Raw genomic sequence first — 14,217 nt, 5'->3', positions numbered from 1 at the left:
ATTACATAACAAACACTAAAACATCTAGTACAATACATAGAAACACCCGCAGGACTGTTTTAAACTATTTTAAATTTAGCCAATCGCTAACAAGAATAAGCAGAGACTATCAGATTACAATAGGAATGCTCGCTGGAACTAGCTGCTATTAGCATGACTGATTGGTTGGGTTTGAGCGAGTGACAACAGAGGGATGCTGATCCCTGTACAACCCAGGAGGAAGCAGGCCAGGAAACAGATATTTGATCTAGCAGGTCTCCTGAGACACACACACTACGTATTATAAACACACACACACACACACACACACACACACACACACACACACACACACATACACACACACACACACACACACACACACATATTATAAACACACACACTACATATTATAAACACACATACACAACATATTATAAACACACACACACTACATATTATAAACACACACACTACATATTTATAAACACACACACACAACATATTATAAACACACACACACTACATATTATAAACACACACACACACACACACAATACACATTATAAACACACACACACACACACACAATACACATTATAAACACACACACAATACACATTATAAACACACACACACACACACACAATACACATTATAAACACACACTCACACACACACACAATACACATTATGAACACACACTCACACACACACACAATACACATTATAAACACACACACACACACAATGGACATTATAAACACACACACATTTAGCCCATTGAGACCCAGTCTCTATTCACACACACTACACATTATAAACACACACACACACATTATCAACACACAAACTACACATTATAAACACACACACACACGCACACACGCACACACTACACATTATCAACACCGAAACTACACATTATCAACACACACACACACTCACACACACACTACACATTATAAATACACACACACTCACACTACACATTATCAACACACGCACACACACACTACACATTATCAACACCCAAACTACACATTATCAACACCCACACACACACACACACTACACATTATCAACACCCAAACTACACATTATCAACACACACAGACACACACACACACACACTACACATTATCAACACCCAAACTACACATTATCAACACACACACTACACATTATAAACACACACACACACACACACACACACACACACACACACACACACACTACACATTATAAACACACACACACACACACTACACATTATAAACACACACACACACATACTACTCGTGGTTAGAGTGTTGGCCCAGTAACCGAAAGGTTGCTGGATCGAATCCCCGAGCTGACGAGGTAAAAATCTGTCGTACTGCTCCTGAGTAAGGCAGTTAACCCAATGCTCCCCGGGCACCGAAGACCTGGGTGTCGATTAAGGCAGCCCCCCCCCTGCACCTCTCTGATTCAGAGATGTTGGGTTAAATGCAGAAGACACATTTCAGTTGAAGGCATTCAGTTGTACAACTGACTAGGTATCCCCCTTTCCCTTACACATTATAAACACACACACACACACTACATATTATAAACACACACACACACACAGGTACACATGCACACACACACACACACACACACACACACAGAGACTCCGCGCCCCACGCCCACGAATGCTAACAACAACTAATCATGAAACAACAACTAAACATCAAACAACAACTAAACATCAAACAACAACTAATCATGAATAATACAAGCATGCCTTTGTATTTCTGCTGATCTGGATAACGGGCTGGCCCGGAGGGAGGCTGTCTTGATAAGTAGCTCCTCCTAGCAGGCAGGGTCTACTCTCTCTGACACACTGGGTCACGTAACCCTGTTGGTAGGACTGAGCCTAATGCTATGTGAAGGCTTTCCTTATATACCACTGAGAGTGGAGAGTGTGTGTGTGTGTGTGTGTGTGTGTGGTCTGTCTCTCTGTCTGTCTGTAGGCCTTTCTACCTGTCTATCTACCTTCCTGCCTGGCTCTGTCTGTCTGTCTGTCCTCCGTCCCCGTCTGTCAGTGTCTCCGTGTCTCAGTTGGGACTTCTAAACACATGCTGTAAATTACAGTAGCATGAGTAAGTGCCTCGATACGTCTGTTGGTCCAATGCCTCTCTACTGAGAAGTCAAAACGTACTTTGTTTTCTTTAATGAAATACTGTCAAATGATTTGAGAGAGGGAGGAGAGAGAGACTATTTGACTGATGAATATCTACAGTATCTCTTCATTGACTGTGGCAGACATGACTGTGTCCCAAATTATAGTCTATTTCCTACGTGCCCTGGTCAAATGTAGTGCACTACAGATGTAGGATCTTAATTTGATCACTCTTTTCCTGTACAGGAAATGCAAGAAATGTTTGCAGGAAATGCAAACTTTAAAACAAAAGTCTTTAACGTTTGTAATTTCCTCTTTAAAATGCCAGACTTGATTTGCTATAACAATTTTTTTTATCAACTCCTATAAAAAAAATGCCAGTAATTAGAATCCACATAATAATTCAAATTTCCTGTTGCTGCAGGATTACTTTCCTGCTGTAAGAAACTGGCTCAAATTAAGATCCTACATCTGTATATAGGAGATAGTATGCCATTTGGAACGCTACTCCACTTTTATCAGCCAATCGAAGAAACAGATTCAAATTAGAGGCCTTGATGGCATTTCTCTTGACACTGATGACATTGATGACATTGCTAGCAGGCTGGAGATGGAGGTAGGTGGGGACTGCTAGCAGGCTGGAGATGGAGGTAGGTGGGGACTGCTAGCAGGCTGGAGATGGAGGTAGGTGGGGACTGCTAGCAGGCTGGAGATGGAGGTAGGTGGGGACTGTGGGTATAAATGTGTGTCTGTGTCTGTCCGTCTGTCTGTCCGTCTGTGTTTGGGTGTGTGTGTGTGTGTGTGTGTGTGTGTGTGTGTGTGTGTGTGTGTATGTGTGTGTGTGTGTGTGTGTGTGCGCACCGAGGGAAAATACATGATTGTTACAGAGCCAGATTAGACACTAAGTAATTGCTTGCAGATGGCAGATGTTAATGTGGGCCCAAAACATGAAATATAAACCAACTACACATTAGGGAGAGTAACAGACAAAAGAATTCATTCCTTTCTGGCGCTGTAGAAGGCAATGCTTTGACGGATAGCAGATCAGATTGTATGGTGTCACTTTATTAAAAGATCTAGTGATATTGGAAGATCTGGTGATCAGTAAGTAGCCATTATTTATCATCCTCATGTTGATTATTAAGTGATCATTTCTTGAACGTGTATGATTTGAAATCTATTGAAGCGTGAAACCTTAAGAGTCTACAACTCTACTAAACGTCGATATAAAAAAAGATGTTACTGATTTATATCGATATGAATGATTTCACACGTTGGAAGTATTTACATGTTTTAAGTATTGTGAACGTAGACGCAGGGAGTCAGGAAGTAAGTGCAGTCAGTGCGTTTACTAATAACGAACATGCAGCGATACAAAACAAGAGACGCGTCTGACATAGAAACACAAACAAGCTGATAACAGAAGAGTGCTCTACAAAGGGTCATCAAGGGAGTAATGAAGTCCAGGGGTGACTGACGATGAGATACAGGTGTGCGTAATGATGGGTTGCCAGGTGTGTGTAATGATGGGTTGCCAGGTCCTGCGGATATATTAAACTTATTTATACGTTTAGATAAAAATAAAACACTTTTTTTTTAAGAAACCTGAAGGATTTTGATGAAAATATACTATGATGCTTTTCAAATGCATGTTTCAAATGACAGAATTTTCTACCGGTACTAACAGTTAACTATTTGCAAAGGTCCGATTCCGACTTAGGACATGTTTTTTATGCACGTCTTTCCTACACACTTCTCTGTAGTTGGTATTCAGACTGACCTTATGAAGGTGTGTAACAGGCTTTGCAGGCGTGGTTCCCTTGCGTGCGCTGAATACATTTGCTTAAACCGCTGAAAACCCTCCCACATGCCAGCCAACAGATTTTCTCGTGGAGTTTTCATTCAATAGGGTTTTCATTAATCTGAAGCCATCCCTTTAAATATGTGGTACCTTTTAGTTAGTATTTTGTTGACAGACCCAATTTAATACATAGAGAGAACATGTTGAGAATATTAGGGATCAATGAAAGAAAGGGGTGGCAGCGTAGCCTAGTGGTTAGAGCGTTGGACTAGTAACCAGAAGGTTGCAAGTTCAAACCCCCGAGCTGACAAGGTAGAAATCTGTCGTTCTGCCCCTGAACAGGCAGCTAACCCACTGCTCCCAGGCTGTCATTGAAAATAAGAATGTGTTCTTAACTGACTTGCCTGGTTAAATAAAGGTAAAACCTTTTTTTAATCATATTTAAAAATACTCTGATCTTGTAAATGATTTAGGGTTAGGAAAGTACTTCTGAATCATAAAGAACTGGTTTGGAGAGGCTTTACACACGAAAGAAAGAAAACGGTGGTTTGATTCATTTTGAAAATTGCCACATTCAGTTCTTTAATTCATGGTAATGTTGGAAGATAAGTGTACATATAATTCTAGTAGGGAGAATAGTGTACAATAATAGGCTACACCCTCGTCTATTGCCTGCACTAACCATGGAACTCTGTGATGTCACAGCCAAGTATAGGCTACACCCTCGTCCATTGCCTGCACTAACCATGGAACTGTGTGACGTCACAGCCAAGTATAGGCTACACCCTCGTCTATTGTCTGGACTAACCATGGAACTCTGTGATGTCACAGCCAAGTATAGGCTATACCCTCGTCCATTGTCTGGACTAACCATGGAACTGTGTGATGTCACAGCCAAGTATAGGCTATACCCTCGTCTATTGTCTGGACTAACCATGGAACTGTGTGACGTCACAGCCAAGTATAGGCTATACACTTGTCTATTGTCTGGACTAACCATGGAACTCTGTGACGTCACAGCCAAGTATAGGCTATACACTCGTCTATTGTCTGGACTAACCATTGAACTCTGTGACGTCACAGCCAAGTACTGCGCCATGCATACGGTTCAAACAATTCAGGCTTGGTCTGCGCTCTGCTTCATAATGATTTAATTAGCCAACATGTTTTTTTATTTTCATATTATCACCTGTTACTAATGATCCTCAGCATCAGAGGAAGCAAATGAAGGTATATGAAACAATGGAATTAAATGGAATGATGATGTAGGCTGTACCAACTGAAGGTTGGTTATTAGGCCTACTGATGGTCGATACTGTTAGTGGCTAACATTTAACATGATAGAAACAGGAAACAGAGAAAGTTGGGGTAGCCTATAATTAAGACATTTGACAGTGCACATCCCTGCAAGTTAAAAGGCTCTACAGTTAAAATAATGCATAATGGCACAGCATTTCACATTTCAACTTTACTGCGGGAAAGTTCATAAATGATACGTCAGTTTTCTGCCTTACTTGATGACTGGTTTCACATTTGTCTCCAGCAATTATAAGGTCAAATATATCTAAAACAAGTGACATTTATATTTATAATTCCCTTATCCAAACGGATTACTCATTTACCTACAGTAGCTAGCTATTATCAATAGCTCTTATCAAGTTGTAAATTAGCGCAGCATGAAGAATGGTGTTATTTCTATTGGAAAAAATGATGTAGATGCTTTTTCCACTTGGAACCGGTAGGTTCGCTAGATCTTATCCATGGTTTCTTCTCACGATGTCACGCCCTGGTCTAAGTATTTTGTGTTTTTCTTCATGTATTGGGTCAGGCCAGGGTGTGGCATGGGGTTTTTGTACTGTGTTGTGTTTTGTCTTGGGTGTGTCTTGTCTTTGGTGTGTGTGTATTGGGATTGTAGCTAGTGGGGTTATCTAGCAAGGTCTATGGCTGTCTGGAGTGGTTCTCAATCAGAGGCAGGTGTTTATCGTTGTCTCTGATTGGGAACCATATTTAGGCAGCCATATTCTTTGAGTTTGTCGTGGGTGATTGTCCTTAGTGTCCTTGTTCCTGTCGCTGTGTTAGTTGACACAAGTATAGGCTGTTTCGGTTTTCGTTACGTTTATTGTTTTGTAGTGTTTTGTGTTAATTCGTGTTTACGTTGTTCATTAAACATGGATCGCAATCTACATGCTGCAGTTTGGTCCGACTCTCCTTCACACCTAGAAAACCGTAACACACGAAGGTGATGGAATTTTGAGGGAATAAAGGTTAGAATATAGTGTATCTGTAGACACATCTCTACCACACCTTCATTTATTCAAATTCCACCCAAAATGATGAATATTACGCTATTCTCATGCTTAAGTTCAAGGTCAGAAAAGTGCATAAAAGGGAATTTCATTCCATTTACGAGTTCTTAAACCGGGCTGGAATCTCAAAACATCTACTTATTAGAAACCTACACACCAGTGGCTGATACCGGTCAATTAACAACTGAGCAATACACAAATTGCTCCTACTGTATTTTTACCAGGTAAGTTGACTGAGAACACGTTCTCATTTACAGCAACGACCTGGGGAATAGTTACAGAGGAGATGAGGGGGCGATGAATGAGCCAATTAGAAGCTGGGGATGATTAGGTGGCCATGATGGTATGAGGGCCAGATTGGGAATTTAGCCAGGACACCAGGGTTAACACCACTACTCTTACGATAAGTGGCATGGGATCTTCAGTGACCACAGAGAGTCAGGACACCTGTTTAACATCCCATCCGAAAGACGGTACCCTGCACAGGGCAATGTCCCCAATCACTGCCCTGGGGCATTGGGATATTTATTTTTGACCAGAGGATCCTACTGGCCCTCCAACACCAATTCCAGCAACATCTGGTCTCCCATCCAGGACCAACACTGCTTAGCTTCAGAAGAAACCCAGCATCAGGATTCAGGGTGCTATGCTGCTGGCCCCTTCTCTTGAGTTGGGCTTGGGGATGAAACAACTGTTGAACATCTGAGCTTTGTGGTTGTTTTGTGGTTGTTTTGTAGGGGAAGGGATGAGTGTGTGTATGTATCCCACATCTGTTGCTAAGGGGTAATGGTGGTTGGGACAGTATAGGATGTACCAAAATAATCATTTCTTGCAATTAAATGTTTTTTAAAAAATGTTGTAATGCCAGTCCTGGTTAAAGATAGCAATCCTCCATATGAAGTGCCTACATTACTACGCATATTATTAATTAATTAAGATATGCAAGATTAAACATTTTTAAAAAGTAGATTTTTAAAATTTAAAATAACTGTAGGGTGTTTGAAATGCTTTTTGTCAGTTAATCTGCTTCTGTTCTGTAGGTGGCACTGTGTGATCTTCATAAAGGATGGGTCCCAATCTCTCAAAGACCCTTTGATCCAGGTGGACAGGGGTGGTCTGCCAGTCACTGGGATGACAATCCATCCTTGGGATGGGGGGGAAGGTTTTAGCGGGTGGAATAGTGGAGAACAATTAGAGGTTTACCAAGTAGCAGTGCAAATATCAATGTACAGCTATGCGGACACTCAATCATTATGGTACTTTTTAATGGTAATTTTACAAACATATATTATTATAAATAGAATTGAAACTTCTATCTCATTACGGTGAAATAAGTATAGCCAGTTATAATGGTAATGGTTTAGCAGATCATTTACCTGGCTGAAAGAGAAGAAATATAATATATATTGTTTACAGGAAACTCATTCAACAATGTTTGATGAAGTTGTGGGGGAAAAGGACTGGGGAGGCAAAATATACTGTATATATTTATAAAAACAAAGATATGGGGGATTGTAAATGATGTAGACAATTACATTGACAGAAGCCATAATCTTTCTGCAGTATTAAAGCTGATGTACCACCTTAAAAAAAAATCTAAAATATCCCTAACCCATACACTAACCTTAACCCTAACTCATACATTAACTTTGACCCTAACCTTGACCCTAACCCATACACTAACCTTGACCCTAACCCATACACTAACCTTGACCCTAACCTATACACTAACCTTGACCCTAACCCATCCACTAACCTTGACCCTAACACATACACTAACCTTGACCCTAACACATACACTAACCTTGACCCTAACCCATACACTAACCTTGACCCTAACCCATACACTAACCTTGACCCTAACCCATACACTAACCTTGACCCTAACTCATACACTAACCTTGACCCTAACCCATACACTAACCTTGACCCTAACCCATACACTAACCTTGACCCTAACCCATACACTAAACGTGACCCTAACTCATACACTAACCTTGACCCTAACTCATACACTAACCTTGACCCTAACTCATACACTAACCTTGACCCTAACTCATTCACTAACCTTGGGGCGGCAGGTAGCCTAGTGGTTAGAGCGTTGGGCCAGTAACCAAAAGCTTGCTAAATCAAATCCCCGAGCTGACAAGGTAAAAATCTGTCGTTCTGCTCCTGAACAGGCAGTTTAACCCACAGTTCCTAGGCCGTCATTGTAAATAAGAATTTGTTCTTAACTGACTTGCCTAATTAAATAAAAACCTTAACCCTTAAAAAAAAATCTAAAATCCCCCCAAAAATATCACTTACCTTAACCCTTACCCATACACTAACCCTAAAAAATATGTCGATGTGCCCTTGAGCAAGGCACTCAACCCGAATTGTGACTGTAGGTCACTCTGGATGAGAGCGTCTGCTAAATGACCCAATGTAAACTGTAGATAACATACAGTATGTAATCATGTCTTGTTATCTAGCAGAGAAGATTGGAATCATTACGGTACTCCATTGAAATATGAAATTACGCTCAATGAATATTATTCGAAAGCAATTAATCAAAGATTGTGGGTAAAACCATATGGCATATTCTGTGTTTGGTATTCAAGCTCCTCAACAATTGGCTTCTAGAGTTCAGGATTACAAAGTGAAATTCTTGATTTTCATATTTAATGATGCATGTGGAACATGCTTCATTTCATTAGGAATATATTGTTTTAATTAACCTTGAACAAGAATAACCAGCATCTTCCTGAATTAGTGTTTCTCTGCTTTATCCCTGAAGTTAACAATGTTGTTTATTTGAGCAATTTTACAGTGTGTGTGTGTGTGTGTGTGTGCAATACCATTTATACCATTTATATCTTCTGGATCATTAACATATCATAGTAGAAAAGGGAATTGTTTATTCTTAATTAGCAAACCGGGGATGATAAGTCCCAAAGAAAAAGAGTAGCTTCAAACATTGTAAGAACCACATCTTAAGAACAAATCCTTTCTCTTGGCATGTTTTTCAGATGTCTTTTTGTTGTTGTTAAGTATGTTTGTACAACACCACCAACACTGCCATTTGTTACAAACATGAATTCACTGGTTGAGCCTTTTCTTCCAAATGTCTTAATCCTGCCAACAAAAAAACAACAACAATGTGCCTGGCTTGTTTCCTCGTACACTTGGGTGATGGAAGCCAGGCAGCATGGAGCTGAAAGCTGACGGGGAACTCCGCTGACAGTGTTAGCAGAGTCTCTGCTTGCTATTTCAACTTGACCTCAGGGCAATTCGTAGGATTTGGTACGTAAAAATGTGTTTCCCTCCGCGTTACGATCATTCTCTGATTACGATCGACACAACAGGGGCAGTGAGGTTTGGACATTAGGCTGTCTTGTGGCCTTCTATGTTGGTCATTCTGGCTGTCCAGCGATAGCCTGCTGTGCTCTCTGTCTCTCTGAATCTGGCACAGCTACTGTTGGCCTTTGTCACAGTGTGGAGCTTATTTCACTGACAGGGATCCACTGTGTTCTCTTCAACCCTCTTGTATATCTGTGGCCACAGAATGGACAGGGGCTGCATGGCAGTGAATACACTGCTACATATTATGGTCTGCAGTGTCTGTGTGTGTGTGTGTGTGTGTGTGTGTGTGTGTGTGTGTGTGTGTGTGTGTGTGTGTGTGTGTGTGTGTGTATGTGTGTTTCTACATGCATGTCTGCAGTATTCCCATTTAAAGCATTGCAGAGGATGTTTTCCAGACACGGTTTTATCGCTCACAATCTAGTTTTCCCCCCGTTTGTTTTCTATCTATCACCTAGCATATAAAATGACTGAGGCAATGACATTCTCCCTACGCCATTCAGTTAGATGACGTTTTGTGTATCGGCCAATAGAACATCTTGGGCTATGCAAAATCTTGAACCGTACCATCATGATCCATTGTCCTTTATGTCCTAAAAACGAAACTTAATTCACTGTCAAAAATTACACCCTCACAATAGAAATTTGTGGTTCTGTAAGGTAATTGTAGGAGCACTCAAATTAAATTAAGCCCCAAATAACTTTTTAACTGTTGCCAATGGGCTGTAGCCATAATTAGTACTATTAAAACAATGTTGTGACCCACCAGCCGAGGTCATCTGAGAAGAAGAGTCTGTTTCATTACACGAGCACTTCTACCTTTTAGAGTCCCAACCCTTTAATATCAATACTGCTCCTTAGCGCGAACCGTCAACCAGGCTCCCACAAGGACACTTCTAACGTCTTGGAACACTTCTTCTAACGGCTTGGAACACTTCTTCTAACGGCTTGGAACACTTCTAAACGCTTAGAACACTTCTTCTAACGTCTTGGAACACTTCTTCTAACGGCTTGGAACACTTCTTCTAACGGCTTGGAACACTTCTCCTAATGGCTTGGAACACTTCTAACCGCTTAGAACACTTCTCCTAATGGCTTGGAACACTTCTTCCAACGGCTTGGAACACTTCTTCTAACGGCTTGGAACACATCTTCTAACGGCTTGGAACACATCTTCTAACGGCTTAGAACACTTCTTCTAACGGCTTGGAACACTTCTCCTAATGGCTTGGAACACTTCTAACCGCTTAGAACACTTCTTCTAACGTCTTGGAACACTTCTTCTAACCGCTTAGAACATTTCTTCTAACGGCTTGGAACACTTCTTCTAACGGCTTGGAACACTTCTTCTAACGGCTTAGAAAACTTCTTCTAACGTCTTGGAACACTTCTTCTAACGGCTTGGAACACTTCTCCTAACGGCTTGGAACACTTCTTCTAACGGCTTGGAACACTTCTTCTAACGGCTTGGAACACTTCTTCTAACGGCTTAGAAAACTTCTTCTAACGTCTTGGAACACTTCTTCTAACGGCTTGGAACACTTCTAACCGCTTAGAACACTTCTTCTAACGTCTTGGAACACTTCTTCTAACGGCTTGGAACACTTCTCCTAATGGCTTGGAACACTTCTAACCGCTTAGAACACTTCTCCTAATGGCTTGGAACACTTCTTCTAACGGCTTGGAACACTTCTTCTAACGGCTTGGAACACTTCTTCTAACGGCTTGGAACACTTCTTCTAACGGCTTAGAACACTTCTTCTAACGGCTTGGAACACTTCTTCTAACGGCTTGGAACACTTCTTCTAACGGCTTGGAACACTTCTCCTAATGGCTTGGAACACTTCTAACGGCTTGGAACACTTCTCCTAATGGCTTGGAACACTTCTAACCACTTAGAACACTTCTTCTAACGTCTTGAAACACTTCTTCTAACGGCTTGGAACACTTCTAACCGATTAGAACACTTCTTCTAACGTCTTGGAACACTTCTTCTAACGGCTTGGAACACTTCTCCTAATGGCTTGGAACACTTCTAACCGCTTAGAACACTTCTCCTAATGGCTTGGAACACTTCTTCTAACGGCTTGGAACACTTCTCCTAATGGCTTGGAACACTTCTTCTAACGGCTTGGAACACTTCTCCTAATGGCTTGGAACACTTCTAACGGCTTGGAACACTTCTAACCGCTTAGAACACTTCTTCTAACGTATTGGAACACTTCTCCTAATGGCTTGGAACACTTCTTCTAACGGCTTGGAACACTTCTTCTAACGGCTTGGGACACTTCTTCTAACGGCTTGGGACACTTCTTCTAACGGCTTGGAACACTTCTTCTAACGGCTTGGAACACTTCTTCTAACGGCTTGGAACACTTCTAACGGCTTGGAACACTTCTAACCGCTTAGAAAACTTCTTCTAACGGCTTGGAACACTTCTAACCGCTTAGAACACTTCTTCTAACGGCCTGGAACACTTCTTCTAACGGCCTGGAACACTTCTTCTAACGGCTTGGAACACTTCTTCTAACGGCTTGGAACACTTCTTCTAATGGCTTGGAACACTTCTTCTAACGGCTTGGAACACTTCTTCTAACGGCTTGGAACACTTCTAATGGCTTGGAACACTTCTTCTAACGGCTTGGGACACTTTTTCTAACGGCTTGGAACACTTCTTCTAACGACTTGGAACACTTCTTCTAACGGCTTGGAACACTTCTTCTAACGGCTTGGAACACTTCTTCTAACGGCTTGGAACACTTCTTCTAACGGCTTGGAACACTTCTTCTAACGGCTTGGAACACTTCTAACGGCTTGGAACACTTCTAACCGCTTAGAAAACTTATTCTAACGGCTTGGAACACTTCTAACCGCTTAGAACACTTCTTCTAACGGCTTGGAGCACTTCTAACGGCTTGGAACACTTCTAACGGCTTGGAACACTTCTTCTAATGGCTTGGAACACTTCTTCTAACGGCTTGGAACACTTCTTCTAACGGCTTGGAACACTTCTTCTAACGACTTGGAACACTTCTTCTAACGGCTTGGAACACTTCTTCTAACGGCTTGGAACACTTCTTCTAACGGCTTGGAACACTTCTTCTAACGGCTTGGAACACTTCTTCTAACGGCTTGGAACACTTCTAACGGCTTGGAACACTTCTAACCGCTTAGAAAACTTATTCTAACGGCTTGGAACACTTCTAACCGCTTAGAACACTTCTTCTAACGGCTTGGAGCACTTCTAACAGCTTGGAACACTTCTAACGGCTTGGAACACTTCTTCTAATGGCTTGGAACACTTCTTCTAACGGCTTGGAACACTTCTTCTAACGGCTTGGAACACTTCTTCTAACGGCTTGGAACACTTCTTCTAACGGCTTAGAACACTTCTAACGGCTTGGAACACTTCTTCTAACGGCTTGGAGCACTTCTTCTAATGGCTTGGAACACTTCTAACCGCTTAGAACAGTTCTTCTAACGGCTTGGAACACTTCTTCTAACGGCTTGGAACACTTCTTCTAACGGCTTGGAACACTTCTTCTAACGGCTTGGAACACTTCTTCTAACGGCTTGGAACACTTCTTCTAACGGCTTAGAACACTTCTTCTAACGGCTTGGAACACTTCTTCTAACGGCTTGGAGCACTTCTTCTAACGGCTTGGAACACTTCTTCTAACGGCTTGGAACAGTTCTCCTAATGGCTTGGAACACTTCTAACCGCTTAGAACACTTCTTCTAACGGCTTGGAACACTTCTAAGCGCTTAGAACACTTCTTCTAACGGCTTGGAACACTTATTCTAACGGCTTGGAACACTTCTTCTAATATCTTGGAACACTTCTTCTAATGGCTTGGAAAACTTCTTCTAATGGCTTGGAAAACTTCTTCTAATGGCTTAGAACACTTCTTCTAACGTCTTGGAACACTTCTCCTAATGGCTTGGAACACTTCTCCTAATGGCTTGGAACACTTCTTCTAACGGCTTGGGACACTTCTTCTAACGGCTTGGAACACTTCTTCTAACGGCTTGGAACACTTCTTCTAACGGCTTGGAACACTTCTTCTAACGGCTTGGAACACTTCTAACTGCTTAGAACACTTCTTCTAACGGCTTGGAACACTTCTTCTAACGGCTTGGAACACTTCTTCTAATGGCTTGGAACACTTCTTCTAATGGCTTGGAACACTTCTAATGGCTTAGAACACTTCTTCTAATGGCTTAGAACACTTCTTCTAACGTCTTGGAACACTTCTCCTAATGGCTTGGAACACTTCTTCTAACGGCTTGGAACACTTCTTCTAATGGCTTGGAACACTTCTTCTAACGGCTTAGAACACTTCTTCTAACGGCTTGGAACACTTCTTCTAATGGCTTGGAACACTTCTAACCGCTTAGAACACTTCTTCTAACGGCTTGGAACACTTCTTCTAACGGCTTGGAACACTTCTTCTAACGGCTTGGAACACTTCTAATGTCTTGGAACACTTCTTCTAATGGCTTGGAAAACTTCTTCTAATGGCTTAGAACACTTCTTCTAATGGCTTGGAACACTTCTTCTAACGGCTTAGAACACTTCTTCTAACGGCTTAGAACACTTCTTCTAATGTCTTGGAACACTTCTCCTAATGGCTTGGAACACT

This window comes from Oncorhynchus tshawytscha, linkage group LG20, assembly GCF_018296145.1.
Source record: "Oncorhynchus tshawytscha isolate Ot180627B linkage group LG20, Otsh_v2.0, whole genome shotgun sequence".
NCBI lineage: Eukaryota > Metazoa > Chordata > Actinopteri > Salmoniformes > Salmonidae > Oncorhynchus > Oncorhynchus tshawytscha.
This window is presented reverse-complemented; position numbering follows the sequence as displayed.